This window comes from Macrosteles quadrilineatus, unplaced genomic scaffold (assembly GCF_028750875.1).
Source record: "Macrosteles quadrilineatus isolate MER2022 unplaced genomic scaffold, UCM_ALF_1.0 Scaffold_2__2_contigs__length_208266976, whole genome shotgun sequence".
Lineage (NCBI taxonomy): Eukaryota > Metazoa > Arthropoda > Insecta > Hemiptera > Cicadellidae > Macrosteles > Macrosteles quadrilineatus.
The window spans coordinates 175,253,818-175,270,201 of NW_026542595.1; positions in this window are offsets into that span (position 1 = coordinate 175,253,818).

Here is a 16,384-nt window from a genome sequence, read left to right on the forward strand (position 1 = left end):
CCGTATTTGTGTAACTCAAATTTATGATGGTATAAAAATTGATTTTTTGGATCTTCCTTTAAAATATACACTTTATTTGAAGTTTCTACCAATTAATTGAATCGATGTAAGTCGGAGATGTGAGATTTCCAAACAAGAAATTACTTAAGTATTTTACGAGGTGTTAGCCCGTCCTACGTACGGGAATTCAGTAGTCAGTTAAAACCGTGTACAATTCAGATCAGCTAGTTTACACATAAAGACAAAGTTTCTTGCAGTTTTAATGTGAAAAATCATCTTGTAAACCAAATTCTGTGTGACCAAATATGTTTTTATTCCATCATAGGCCTATACGATATGCATTTTAGATCCGATAATTTTACAATAAAACAGCAATTCTGCAATTTTTGCTATGTGAAGTGAGATTTGCAGCCGATTCGCACAGACGCACACTGATTATAAGTAGCCTACAGTAGAGAGAGTAATAGCATTGAGTATACAGGGTGAATTTTAAATGAGTTCCCCCCCTACTTTTTTCTGCATTTCTTAAGATATCATCTCCGGACCACGTCAGATCATTGTTGAGTAGTAAGTACTTCATTTTGACTGGGTATACATTTTTGGCCACCATCTTGGATCCGCCATATTGGATACAAAGTTTTTTTTTTCAAATGTAAAGGTAGGGTTGTGGCCCATTATTTCAAACTAGAATTCTACGCTGATTACAATGCCGCAATTAGTTTTTAAAAATCTTGATTCGTTCTAAAGTTATAAGGACTTTTTATAATTTTATTTTTAGCGCATTTTAACATTGTGCATTTACAAACTAAGACCATAATCTCAAAATAGTGCTAGATAAAGATAAGTATACACCACCATTCATTGCCGACATATTTTCACTTGGTTATGACGGATGTAGTTTTTTCAGCCGCCATCTTGGATCCGCCATTTTGAAATGTGATCAATTAATTTAAATATGAAGGTGGTGTTGTGACCCATCATTTTGAGCTACCTTTTTATGCTGAACTCAATGCCGCAATCCGTTTTTCATTTGCATCTTTGGTTTTTGAAATATTGAAATTTTAAAAAAGACTATTTTATTATTTCATCAAGACAGCTTGATAACCAAAAACGGATTGCAGCATTGAGTCCAGTATAAAAAAGTAGTTCAAAATGATGGGTCACAACACCACCTTCATATTTAAATTAATTGATCACATTTCAAAATGGCGGATCCAAGATGGCGGCTGAAAAAACTACATCCGTCATAACCAAGTGAAAATATGTCGGCAATGAATGGTGGTGTATACTTATCTTTATCTAGCACTATTTTGAGATTATGGTCTTAGTTTGTAAATGCACAATGTTAAAATTCGCTAAAAATAAAATTATAAAAAGTCCTCATAACTTTAGAACGGATCAAGATTTTTAAAAACTAATTGCGGCATTGTAATCAGCGTAAAATTCTAGTTTGAAATAATGGGTCACAACCCTACCTTTACATTTGAAAAAAAAACTTTGTATCCAATATGGCGGATCCAAGATGGCGGCCAAAAATGTATACCCAGTCAAAATGAAGTACTTACTACTCAACAATGATCTGACGTGTACCGGAGATGATATCTTAAGAAATGCAGAAAAAAGTAGGGGGGGAACTCATTTAAAATTCACCCTGTATACTCAATGGTAATACAGTCAATTGAGAAGTGTAAGCCTATAGACTTAGTCAACGATACCACCTTCCATAGCATACCTGCCTCTTCCATAATTATTATCACCACAATACAACTACTATACACAATTCCCAGTAGGTCTGAATAGAAACGACCTAAAATAAAACGATAATATCCAATAAAATTCAGAGTACACATAAATCGTCACACCTATCCTTTATATCAATTTCACTTCATTAATTGCTAAATAAATAAGTGTAAACAAAGAAAAGTAAAAACAATAACAGTTTGTTTTGAAACAGCTGTTTGGTTCAAATAACATTTATTTGAAAAAAAAGAACCCACATTACTAAAAGAACTGGTCACTTGTAGCAGGAATATAAGAAGCAAACACGCTAGTAAAGCTAATGACGTAATTGTCAATGTTTATTATCCATACCGTTATCAATTCTATCCTTAATAATTACCCACCCGCATTGAATAAGTCTACATCGTAATTTCCCATATTAGTTAATTTAAACTGCAATATATTCATAGTTGAAATAAAAGTGTATTTTCGTGTAACCACACTGAACACGATTTCATAAAAGGATGGTTTGTCTAATTGCAGTATCCTAGGTCAATGTTGACGTTGTGTTCAATCTTTGTATAAAACTCGGCTGAGGTTATGATGGTAATTTAAAATCGTGATTCCTGATTATTCTTGATCTTCTTTTTATGACATCAATATTTCCGGGCCAAATCCAAACAAAGTTAAAGCAGACAAACATCAATTGTAAACAAAAAGCGACCATGAAGAATTAAAACATGTAAACATTGTTATTTTTCTATTCTTTCCTCGAAAAGTGGAATAGTAAAATAATTTGCATTTATCCTTTTATATAAAGACTCGTGTACAGAGCCTCGATTTGTACTGTGGTTTAATTAATTTTGGTCTAAACTATTTTAAACTGTGGTCTAATTATCTCTACTAATCTTACTTATTTTCTATAATCAATGACAAAATAAGAGTAAATAAAATAACCTCATAGTTCCATAGTTTATATTTAACCAGCTGTTAGTTAAAACAAATTATATTACTCTAAAACAAATCGAAGATTACAAAGATTGCTTTAAAAAAATAATTTGAACATCCTAGTATTTTACTATGTATAATTTAATTAATCTGTCATCCTCTTACAGAAGAATTGAACCATTGACTAAGGAAACAAAAGATTGAACGTATCAATGATTTGCATTACACATAGTATTATAAATAAGTCAACCCTAAGTATGTCTTTACATTTTTATCCAAATGCTGAATTTGTGATACAAAAGCTGAATGTTTACAGCTGTTATGTTAAGCAAATTATTTTATGCCAAAAGCTAGTTTAGAATCTTAGCGTCGGCTGCTAGACTTTTTAAAAATTAAAACTTAATTTCTAAAAATCTGGGACCATAAACTGAATTTATGGCTTCGACATTCCCTAGTTCTCAAAGTTATCTTTCTTTCAACACAAAAATCATGAAAATCCGTCGAGTGGTTGATTCAGAATCGTGAAATAAAAAAACACTGTTTCGTTTTAATATTATAGATTTTATATTCAAACTATTGAAAATCAAACGAATGTCCAATAATGTAAAACATAACATCTGCATCATTATGAGCGTTGTACTTATCGTAAAACATTTATAAAGACGTGCTCGTTTTGCCTTTGAAGAGCATCTTGAAAAGCGTTTACCAACTACAGTATTGTCGGCGGTTCAAGAACAAACTTCGTTAAAATTGCTGACGTTCAGCTGTTTTACTAAGAACAAAAAAATATTACAAGTCGTTTAACGTTTTGTATCATATTTCTTCCAGTCAACAGTAGGATCAAATATGGAAGATAGCTTTAAGTATGCCTAAAAGGGAACCTCCTATTTCAATTTTTTGAAGAAACTAAAATATCAATAGCCACGACTGTTGTTGAGTTCCATCTCTACAGAAATGCAATTGAAACCTCGTAAATTAAATAGATTACTACTTGGCGTGCAGTCATTGAATATGACGCGTGTTTTACGATGTGGGCGGTACTGTTCGTGTTCCGTATGTTCGTGTTTGTGTTCGTGTTATTTATACCCAAAGGGCGGCACGCGGGTCCAGCCCTAGGGTATATCACATGGCTACACGCAAGCATTTGATTAGATGCATTATAACGAGTAATTAGCATTGTAAAAGGTCAAATAGTTTCCGTGATTCAAAGTGATTAATTACCGTTACTTTATTGTTTTGAACACAAGGAGACAATGTTCCTACAAATTCAATTACAAATTCAAATATTTCAAAACTAAGTGTTCACACAAATTCCTCGAGAGCCTAAATTTCTTCAAAGCTGAATCGAAAATTTCAAATGAAGAGCATTTTGGCAGATTGTTAAATGTATCCATTTTGTACTTGGGAGGACAAAGAGTGGAGACCTGAATAATTTGATTCTCAGAGGAAAATTATAGCATTTATTAGGTTATAAATACGCATTTTGGTAAAATTTGTAACGGGATGGCTATACTGTATTCCTGTAAACAAAATAAAACTTATTTTAACTCATAGTTGTGCATACATACAATGGAAAGCTTACGTATCTAAACGCAACCAGCAACATCAATAGCAAAGCAAACAAGATTATGCTAGATTTTGAAGATAAGGAAATGCTTGACATCTATCAATGATTCTTTTGAATAAACACCCAGGTACAATGAAAAAGGTTGAACACGAATTTGCAACTCTACCAACGTTTTATTATGGTTTTATTTAACAGACTCAGTTGTTATGTTGTAAAGAGCTTGGAGAGCGGCGTTATCAGTTGTTATCAGTTATCACGTCCTCGGTTGCATCGCTATTATCAACTGTTCGACCTTGAGAGGTCACGTAGAGGCAGCAAGAACAGTTCCTCGTCATTCGCTGACGCAGTGGAGTTGAACAGTTGTTTTATCATTGCTGTCTGCTATTAAGTCTAGTCCGAAAGAGACCACAGACTTGTGTTTGAGGACATACTATGCTAAATGTATGAGGCGACTGGGCTTCTTTTTTGCTAGCCATTTAAGAATCTCTGTTTGGCGTGTAGCTTTGACAGATCTCGATGTCAAGAAAACTCAACAAATATGTTTAACTTGGTGTTTTATTAACCTACTGTATTTGCCAGTTTCATTTTGAATAAGTTATTAAAACGATTATCAGGGAAACAGGGAAGCAGTCCAAACACCTCAATTTTGAAAATATTGAGATCTGTCCCTCTAGCGCCGGAACTAACATTACCGAAGGTCTGACGCAAACCACATCCCAAATGGAATTAGGTTCACCTTCACCCACATTTTACTAAACCGTCATCTAAGAAAACTTGAGAAAAAGAAACTCCATCAAAACCCGATGGCCAAGTCTTTAGATTAGAACACAAATCTGCTATATCTTTAGAATAGCTAATCCTTAAGTGAAACTACCCAATTATACAATTTCAAAAACCGATAAGTATTCACAAGCCCGTAAATACTTAACGGTTTGTGAAATTTTGTAATTGTGTAGTTTCACTAAGGATTAGTTATTCTAAAGGGGCGCACTGCGCACTGGCTCAAAATCACCACAGAATTAGAGATCCCATTACCTGTACTGCCGCTTCAGTGCTTGCTCGAAATCAGTGCACCGGCATTCACACAATTTCCTGGAAGGCCTCAAGTTCTTCCATGCTTAATAATGTTCTTCAACACCGAATCGAAAATCATAATTTTCAACGAGTTTTCAGCTGTTAAATCCATCCGACTTAGCATCAGACCATGCGAGCAAGAAGCAGCATAATGCTGTCTGCGTAACCGTAACGTGACATAACGATCGAGCGTGACACAAGGTCTCGCCAGCCAGCGGTCCACGTCGTACAGGAACCTACGTCACGGTCTGCCGAGGCCCGACAATGGAGTCTTGAGCTACTTCAGATAGGGCTGGAGATTCTTCACGCGTGCATCACTGATACTAGGGTACTTGAATCACATTTGCAGCTTGGCTAAATGAATGTCTGAGTAGGTGATGTTCAACGCTCTGAAATTCGCGTAGGAAGGTCATCTTGTCTACATCTAGGAAGATACGTTCTACGTGTGCTTCAAGTGTTTTTGTTTGATCCAATTTGTAGGCGGGTTAGTGAGATATAACTCTAATCAACTCTTTGCAGTAATATTAAATTCAAACAGTTGACAGATCAATAGTAGGGTAATTGAATTGAATTTACAGCTTGGTTGGTAAAAAATGAAAGATAGAGAAGCTAGAGATGGTATACTCTTGTTTTTTTTTTTATAGAATGTAAATATCCAGTAAAGAGGTAGTTTGGTTCAAGCAACATCATTTTGTGTATCAAATTATGCAAATTGTAGGTGGTTCTGTTTTTGAAGAATGACTCAAATCAACTCTCAGTAGTTTTGAACTCAAACAGTCGAGAGAACCTGAATATAAATGACCCTTCTTCTATTTCTTACAACATTTTAAGTAAGAAATTCAAATCATCGTAATTCTCGAATGTAACATCCCACTCATGTTCTTTAGAGGGCGAAGATAATACTATTTGGACGCTTTCAGAAGCAAATTTGAATCTTGCACAAATGGGACTTGGAAAAACACTTTCACCAGAGTTGTGAGTCTTATCCGGTTACAAGAATGTGAACAAATGTTTTTCTGACTATGTTCCCTAGGGCTGAGGGCCACGTTGAGCCCTACTTCCCAGAATAACCGGTATTTAAATAGGCCCTCTCTTGACCCTCTTGATGAAGGGGAGGTAAAAAAGATAAAAACACACGGACAAGTCTCAAGAGCGTGGGATGTTTTGGAAAAGGAGCCCTTGGAGTGACGAAACGATATAGCTTGGTTTACATTCCGTGTCAACATTGGGTACTTGAAATTATGGAACTACAATTGACTATGAAGCAAGTCACGAAAGTCTATTCTAATTGTCAAAGAATATGTGGTGATTAGTTGTCGGCCTCAGCATCTCTCTTTTACACAAAATTTAGAATTTCATGTATCAAATTGAAGATGAAAATAAATTATAAACCATTGACAATGTTAAGTCACGATCATAAATTGTCTAGGTTATTCGCACAGTTAAATGAGGATATCTTTTTCTATTAGTCGTAAAAAGTTACAATAAAAAAGTTTTTCACCTACATTACCTATTGAATACTTATTCTTGAAAAACGTCCCGACAGAAATGACTTTTCATTGATATTCTCTTTCTTCCATTTGAACACCAAACAATGAAAAGTCCATGATTGATTCATACCGTTCACTCCAAGTCCGGACTTACGCAAGGTCCATCCTCCCCATAACGGTGACTTCCTGAGGATGCCGGTGTCGCCGGATGGCCCAAGGTCCACTGCGGAGGTCCTGGAATACCAAGTGACCACGTGTCCGACTGGCCTTCACCGAGGATGTGACATAAGCTTCATCATCAACAGACTCACTTTCTTTTTGTAGCCAAGCAGTAAATGGCCCACCAAGGGTTTGTAATGATGATTGAGAAAGATATCAGCCCATGAGAGGATTTTATAGAGACATTCGAGGAGTTTCATTTGCGTTGAGTAGATTTTTTTATCACAATTTTGATAACAGTGGATATGCTATGTGAAATTCTTAAAGCCAAGAAATAATGGACATTCACTCAAGACTTGTAGTGACGATTGAGAAAGATATCAAATTCTTATGCAGTTTAGAGGGACGTTCGTGGAGTTGGTTTTGAGTGGATCGGATCATCGTTTCGATCTAAATAGAGTGAGTTCATGAACATTTGAGAGTGACAAAGATTAGTGGATCTATTGAAGTCAATAAATTTTATTTGATCAATGTATACAGTTTTTGGGAATAAATCGCGAATTTGATTTGAATACTTCGTTGAAAAGACAATGGGGTTTAGAGAAATTATCGATTCTCTAGAGACTCTAGGACTATTTACCACCTCCACAGCTAAGAATTAAAGCATGCCTTCAGACTATTTTACAGCTGTTTAACACTAAATCTCTTATCACTAAACCAAACACCTCCAAGGATTGTTGTAGTTTATATTGACGTGTTACTCCAACACAGCCATTGTTGACTCTCTGTTTCACACCACGTCCGCTAACTCTCTGGTGTTCCTGTCCGCTAACCATCGTGCATCACATCACTTTACACTTTAAAGGACCTTTTGAGGCTATATTGACGTGTACTTTCAACTCAGCCATTATTGACTATCTGTTTCACACCACGTTCGCTAACTCTCTGGTATTCCTGTCCACTAACCATCGTGCATCACATCACTTTACACTTTAAAGGACCTTTTGAGGCTATATTGACGTGTACTTTCAACTCAGCCATTATTGACTATCTGTTTCACACCACGTTTGCTAACTCTCTGGTATTCCTGTCCACTAACCATCGTGCATCACATCACTTTACACTTTAAAGGACCTTTTGAGGCTATATTGACGTGTACTTTCAACTCAGCCATTATTGACTATCTGTTTCACACCACGTTCGCTAACTCTCTGGTATTCCTGTCCACTAACCATCGTGCATCACATCACTTTACACTTCAAAGGACCTTTTGAGGCTATATTGACGTGTACTTTCAACTCAGCAATTATTGACTCTATGTTTCATATCACGTCCGCTAACTCTATGGAATTCCTGCGAATCACTGAGCATCACATCACATCCCTTAACTAATGAAACAGGCGAGAATCCGCCGTTGCGAAGGCTGTATTCGCTAATTAGTGGACGTCACTTACGAAACTGGCCATGGGAAGTTTTGTGTAATTTCGTGTTGAGACGGCATAACAGTTATTATGCTTTTGCTATTTTACTATTTAGGGAGTTTGCTTAATCATGGTGCAATATGACGAAAGATATAGTTCATCAGACGGAAAACCTAACCATCTTTTTTCACATCTAAGATGTAACATTGTTCTACCAATACTCCAAAGCCCCGTACACGTTCCCTGACGACAATGCTGGAGCCACTCATAAGTACTCACACGTTTGCATGTGTATGTTCCACCTTGTATGCTGGGAACGTAGTCGTCTGCTTTCTGCATGCTAAACAACGTTCAGAATTAAAAACACGTTAGTGGTTTGGCGACTCGCGCACTCTTTGAGCCAGCTTTTTCAGCAGCAGTTTTTTACGTTTCTTTCCTCTCGCAAAACTGAATGGCTCAAAAGACTCGTGTTCGAGGCGGCCTTCAAACCGGTTATTCAATGTCATTAGGGGGTTTAAAAAAGACTTTGTGGAAATAAAGTGAATTTTAATCGAACGGGAACATAACTCGCTTTTCTAGTTTGAGGGGTTTCGCAGTTAAGCTATTTCGGAACAGTTAACAAACGTTTTGCAAAGGTGGCAAATTGCCATAGTAACAAACGTAAATCACGTGGATTGCCTGGTAAACAAAACTACAAACAAACGTACGGTCCCAATAACATCCTGATGCGATGTAAAGCATATCAGAAGACAGTAAAAGATTGAAAATACTCGAAAACGTCGTAAATATTCACTTTAAAAGTCGTGTCAAGAACTGACTTATACAAAATTATTTTGTTTCTTCATCCGATATTCTCAGTTTAATTGTACTTGGTTGCTTCATGGTGAGAAATCTTCACTAAGGCCATTCGTGGGCGGTTAGATAAATAAATACAGTAAATAAATATGTCTTTATTAAGCGTTTCTCTGGTACACTTGCTTTTCAGAACAACTTTCGTCACTATGTTCAACTTGCCTCAGGGCGGTTTAGCTCGTTTCTGTCACCGTAATGTGTACAAACATCCAAGATTAATAATTTCGGTGTTATTCCATGAAAGTACTGTATTACGGTATGTACCATGAAACCTACACTCCTCCTCTATGAGAACAACCTTCAGAGTCTGTAACGCTGATAACAATTTTATGTAGAATATCGTAAAATTTGAAAATAAATTTGAAATTGCTCCTGAAAGATCAATTAAAAACATGTTCATTGTCAATAATTATCTGCGAGCACTTGCGGACCTATTTATACTTTGCGGATGTAGAACTAGAAAAGTCTATAGAATATCCATATGTTTTTTTTATTGAGATAATCTTTTGAACAAACAAATGCAAAACAAGTACTTTCCAAACTCTGCAAGCACTTAAAGGCAAAGTACCAATCCAGATAACCTATTCGGCAGTACGCTGCCATTCCTCAGAATCTAAGTCATACCTCGCAGATTCAAATTATTTTTCTTACTCAACAAGTGATAATTTAGAGATAACCTCTTTACAATTTCCTTCCAACTTTTTCTGTCCATATCCTGAGTTGACTCAATAATCTCCTTGTCGCTGATTCAACCGTAATCACAATATGGTCAGGACATGCAGTATCATTATTTCCACAAAGACGGGAAGAGGGCGGCGGATGTAGCTGGGTGATATCAAAATCAGCTGATAACAGAATCAGAGGTCACTGGAAGCGACCACAGCTGATTGTGCCGACGGAAATGTGCATCCTTGAGGAAGGATCGGCTTGGGAGCGATATCGAGAAATTGAATGACTGTTCAAGTTCTGTACAGACATAATTCATAAGATATTTGTAGTAAATGACCAATGATCACATAAATCCAATTGTCTTATGTGATCGTTGGATATGACAAAGCACCTGAAAAACGCAAACAAATTGTGTGCTTTTACGTTTGTTATGCCTAGAAGGTGACTTAACCAAAGATAGACTTAGATTTAGCTCAGAGCAAGCTGACCAATCATTAAATCAACAGTAACACATCTTATCAATTAAATACCCTGCACTTCAGGCTTATCTAAGCTTTGCAATTCAGACATATTATTCCCAGGTATGAAATACGTTCAAGTACAATGGCTGATAAGATGTTTGCTGAGCCTGGATGAAGGAAGATTAGAACCGGGTGTGATAAGCCTTATCATCACCTCGTGGTATTGATAAGACAGAGACAGAACACACATGGAAGGTCCCGCCCATCCGGTTGTTTGTTACTTGAGCTTCCAACGAATTGTGGTACTTCCTCATCAAGTTGACTAGAAACCTTGGGAGTGGAATGAATTTGATCATGAATGTTTGATTATGAAAAGTACTTCCTTGGTAAATTTATTGGAAAAGACGCCAATGGCACAGTGTAAAGCAAAGAATCTATTTTATGCTGCCCTCGCTGAAAACCTAAGTGCGAGATTGCCACCAAAAAGTGCTACCGAGAGTTGCCTATATTTGTGGAATCTTGTAACTCTTTTTGGTGGAACGGCAACAACAACCAAGATATTTGAATTTGCCCACTTTCTCCTCAAATGTCTAACCATTTCAAGAATAAAATAATGCTAATGACGTAGATACTGCGTACATACTACAAAATACAGAAAATTCAAGAGGTTATTGTTTTATGATTTTGAACCTAGGGGCTTTTTTTCGTTAAACCGCTAGTTTTTTTTTAGCAATAGATTATTAGCAATAGAAGTGGTAGTGAATTAAACTTTGAGGTTATGTTAGCAAAGAGTTAGGAAAACCTAACCTAACGACATTCCACTAGTGTAGTGGTAGTGAAATAACGGAAAATCGTCCGATTTTAGAAAATTTCGTCAAAGTTCTGCAAACATTACTTCGTTACGTTGAAATACATGTGCCAGACATGCGGGGAAAATCCAAATGTATTGACTTGGTTAAATAAATGGTAATGGTCGCTCTTTGAAAAATGTACTATTCATTATTCTAGGATAGTATCTAGGAAGTATACACATGACGGTACTGTTTGAACATTTTGATTTTAAAGTAAGTGATTTTCGATAGCCAAATAGATTCTACAGCTCGTGTTGTGTGAATTTGTTACAGTATTTGGTCCTGGCCCTGGCACTCCAAAAGTACATATTAATGATAAAATATATTAACAACACATTAATTTGAAAAGGGAGATGTACAATTATAAACAGCTCTAGAGTGGAATGGTGACGTAGATGATATAACTGGAGTGTACACTACCCAATGACGTGCACCTATTGATTTTATCCTAGTACACAAAAAGGAACTTTTATTCAATAGAATGGAGTAGTGATTGACTCATTGACTGCACAAGTAACGATCATCGTCATAACCAAAGACTAGAGACAATGACTAGAGACTACTAGTAGAAACTAGAGACGATCTCAGCTGGAGGTCTTGCTCTGACACAACAAAAACTGACGACGCTGACGTCATTTGTCCTTCACTTTCTCCTTCACGTAGACTACGTTTATTTCTGTCTGCATTCCAGCTGCCCCTCTCTGACTAGAGTCATTTCTTTGATCCCTTCCCCTTCCTACGTCCTGTCTCTCTCACAGTGCTGCAATACAGATCTGCTGTCATGGTCAAGGCACTTCTCGCTATTGTACGAAACACACAATGGCACACTGTTTTGGTCGCTTTTTAGTCATTATAAGGGTTGCCGGTTGGGGCCTTTCGAGGTGTCGTTGGTTAAAACATCGACGATTCGGAGCTGGAACTTTGAGTACACCTGTTTTGCCTTCTAACTAAAATATATTGACTCGGTTACTATATCTATAGTGGTTTCAAGAGGTAAATCACAACTTTTGCTAGTTTTCTTTGATAATTTGTCAAATCCGAATACATTAACAAACTTTAGTATGCAATACGATCCGGAGAGACTGGAGCAACTTCATACGAACCAAACCCACGGTTACAAAAGACGATTTAAACATTTGTATAAACATTGTACCCATGTATTCGCTCTGTAAATCTATCCTGCTATACTGTATCGGTGAGTAGAATAAACAACAATGAACCCAGGTTAACATTGCCGTGTGTTGACAAACGATTGCTTAAGAATGTTCAACAATATAGTCTAATCTCTTATTTTATTTTCACCTAAAATTTTACTCGGGAATTTTTTTCGCGTTATTAACTGAAGTCAAAAAAATCTTTTTAGTCACTTACTCATGACTACTCAAGTATTTTGCCCAAGTCAAGTACAAAATCATAACAGTACGAAGGTATAGATTTTTTGCTAACAGGGTCAGGAGTTATTGCTTGACAATAATGTTGATTAAAGATGTTCCCGCCTAACAGACTCAGGTGACGATGAGTTCCAAAAAGGAAATTACAACATCAGTATGCGACGCAGCTGTAGACACAATGTTGCGCCAACGCTGAGAGACCTCCCTGAATGTCAATCGAAAATTCAATGTAATTTTCACCTGAAAATATTTTACAATTCATACAGTTACAATATATTGCTGCGTAAATACATTTAGTAATCTACAGTGGTTGCAATTTCCAAAATCAACATTCAAACACCAAACAGCTGCAGACTTTGTGTTGCTATTGCATAACACACTCCTTGCTCTAAGAAGAAAATGGAAAACACTACAAAGATAATGCGAAACACGCATTTATCTTATCAGCACGCCACTATCCCCTGACTGATAACGAGGTTGCGTGAACTAGAGTGCTCTTATCGCCGTGTCGAAACGTACACTCGTAAATTTACTGATAATTACGCTAAAAGGCATCTGTAAACACGTGAGTCATCACAGATATTTCCTACCGCAACGGTTGTAAAAATTGTCACGGCTCTGCTAATTGCTGGTTCTTGTGAATTTAAAGGCCTCGAGTCACTATTAATTTTAGATTGAAGGTACAGTATATGGAATTTGGCACTTCCCCTGTCAAGTATTTGGGATGTGGTACGTTCCTCCGACGCTGTGGAGGAAAGAAAGAAAGGCAGAGACTTATCTGTGGGTAGAGTGATCTGCTTTTCGCAACACGAGGAGATATAGAGTTAGGCATACATAGTATGGAGTAATGTGGTCTACTATTATTTGTCTACGAGCCCATTATTCTACGGATACAAACAAATGACCTTACGTAAGACTAAAAAGATCCCAGATTCTTTTATTCCAACAACAATGCTCTTCTGGGTCGAAGCTCCCAGATTCGGGTCGAAGCTCCCAGATTCTTAGGTCGAAGCTTCCATATTCCTGGGTTGAAGCTCCCATATTCCAGAGTCGAAGCTCCCAGATTCCTGGGTCGAAGCTCCCATATTCCTGGGTCGAAGCTCCCATATTCCTGGGTCGAAGCTCCCATATTCCAGAGTCGAAGCTCCCATATTCCAGAGTCGAAGCTCCCATATTCCTGGGTCGAAGCTCCCAGATTCCTGGGTCGAAGCTCCCATATTCCTGGGTCGAAGCTCCCAGATTCTTGGGTCGAAGCTCCCAAATTCTTGGGTCGAAGCTCCCAGATTCTTGGGTCGAAGCTCCCATATTCCTGGGTCGAAGCTCCCATATTCCTGGGTCGAAGCTCCCAGATTCCTGGGTCGAAGCTCCCATATTCATGGGTCGAAGCTCCCAGATTCCTGGGTCGAAGCTCCCAGATTCTTGGGTCGAAGCTCCCAGATTCATGGGTCGTGCTCCCATATTCCTGGGTCGAAGCTCCCAGATTCCTGGGTCGAAGCTCCCATATTCCTGGGTCGAAGCTCCCAGATTCCTGGGTCGAAGCTCCCATATTCCTGGGTCGAAGCTCCCAGATTCTTGGGTCGAAGCTCCCAGATTCATGGGTCGAAGCTTCTAGATTCCTCTGACCATTATAGTTCACACGACTTCTCTGGAGTTGTAAACTCCCAAATTCAAATGATTCAACAATAAAATGGCTCTTCTTGGTTCGTAAGCTCATCGATTCCACTGACACCAAAAATAACAACAGTTCGTTAAGGGTTTGTCTTGTGTGAGGTCATATTTAAGACCATCCTACGCCCTGTTTTAAAACTTCCACAGTAGTTTTTTTACAAAGTGTAACTAGCTCTTGGCTTCCTTGAGACGTTTTGTTTCAAAATTTACAGTTAAGGCACCAGCAAGCGAATAACTCTCAGTTTTTAATGTTTTGAAAAATAACAAGGAGTCGAACTGCCAGATGCGCTCTGCAATTCTATACCGAGTCAATGAAACTTTCTAGGCACAAACATTAAAACATAATAGATAGGCCTACGTACTGTGACTAATTTAGTTAAATCAGTGAATCGCATGTGACGAGAGAGTGACGGACTATGACCTACACCCCGTTTATCTGTTATCATGTTTGTTGCTCTGGTGATAACGGCAAGTGCAAGGTCCAGCCTCGAATAGCTGCTGACCAGCTTATCACAAGGTCACTCTTATCTATCATGTAGCATGTTGGTGCATCCAGGAGTTATCGTGTAAAAACTCTTATCAGAGACGTATGGACCTTGTATCAAGTGAGGAAACTTCTACTGTTGAAAACAACTCAGACGCGTGGCATAAGATAGTTTATTGTGCTGAAGGAATTCGACGATAGGCATTTTCTTACTTACTTGAGCAAATGATCAAATAGAAATGTTTGCTACGAATGAATCAGCTCGACCACTAGTCGAATTTCAAGCCAAGTGTAAATGGGTGTTTAATGTAGATTTGGTCAAATGTATTTTGTATGATGATAAACTACGAACATATATATAATACTGTATAGTTTCTGTATAAGGATAACTGCTGTAGTAGAACCCCACTGTTGAATCTTGATACAACTTGACGATTTAAGATCCCGTCTCCTCTCAAATCCATCTCAAGAGATCGTGCGATCGCAAGCCACCCCCGGTTTACTGGAGCTAATCCAAGCTCCAGTTTACGATGTTTGGAGCCAAAATTCAGCTTGGAGGCTGGACGATAAATGAAACATAAACAGAGCTGTAACGTCGGCCCTAACTTATAGGCTACTCGGTTTACGGTCTACAGAAACCTCTGCTCGGCCTCGGCTCTCGTAAACCCGACTTCATCTCGGACATGTCTTGGATAAGTGGACGTAAGGGGTGATAAATAACGTTGGATGGTAGTTACTGTCGTGTGCAGTATGTGGTAACGTGATAGTTACTGTCGTGTGCAGTATGTAGTTTGATAGTTACTGTCGTTTGCAGTATGTATTTTGATAGTCACTGTCGTGTGCAGTATGTAGCATATTTTGATAGTCACTGTCGTGTGCAGTATGTATTTTGATAGTCACTGTCGTGTGAAGTATGTATTTTGATCGTCACTGTCGTGTGCAGTATGTAGTTATGTTGATAGTTACTATCGTGTGCAATATGTATTTTGGTAGTTACTGTCGTATGGAAGTGGTTATGGAACTACTCGTGTGATGTGAAGGTTCAAAATTTGATAAAAGATACGAATAAACAGTTCAAATGTCTTTGATTACTACATGAAATGAAAATAGTTTGTAATAGGTCTGTAAAATTGTTCCAGTAGCAGTTTCATCGACATTAGGGTTTATAGTTTACATGTACCAACATCAACATGTATTCATCTATATGTTCAAAGGATTATTATAACCTCAGAGTAATGAAACAAAAAAAAATGTTTTATTACTCTGAGTTATATCTGAAGAAGAATTTCATAATTTAAGGTTCACATTTTGACAAACTTTTCACTACTTTCTTACTGCTTTTATACGCCATCCTCAACACTAATCAACTATGGTTACGAAATGTCAGTATTATATGATTATTTGACTGTAAATGACGTGACGAGTCATTTTACCTAATGACAGACCAAACCCATACGAATTTTGACTTTTTAATCAAAAGTGCTCTTTCCAAGCCCTAAGTTTCATTACGGGTCCGATCTAAAATCTGAGAAACGGAGAACCGGCCACCTCTGACCCTAAACCGCCTAAAATTAAGGGTTGGCTGTGTTTTAACATAACTTATAAACACGTAATGTCTAAAAATGTGAAA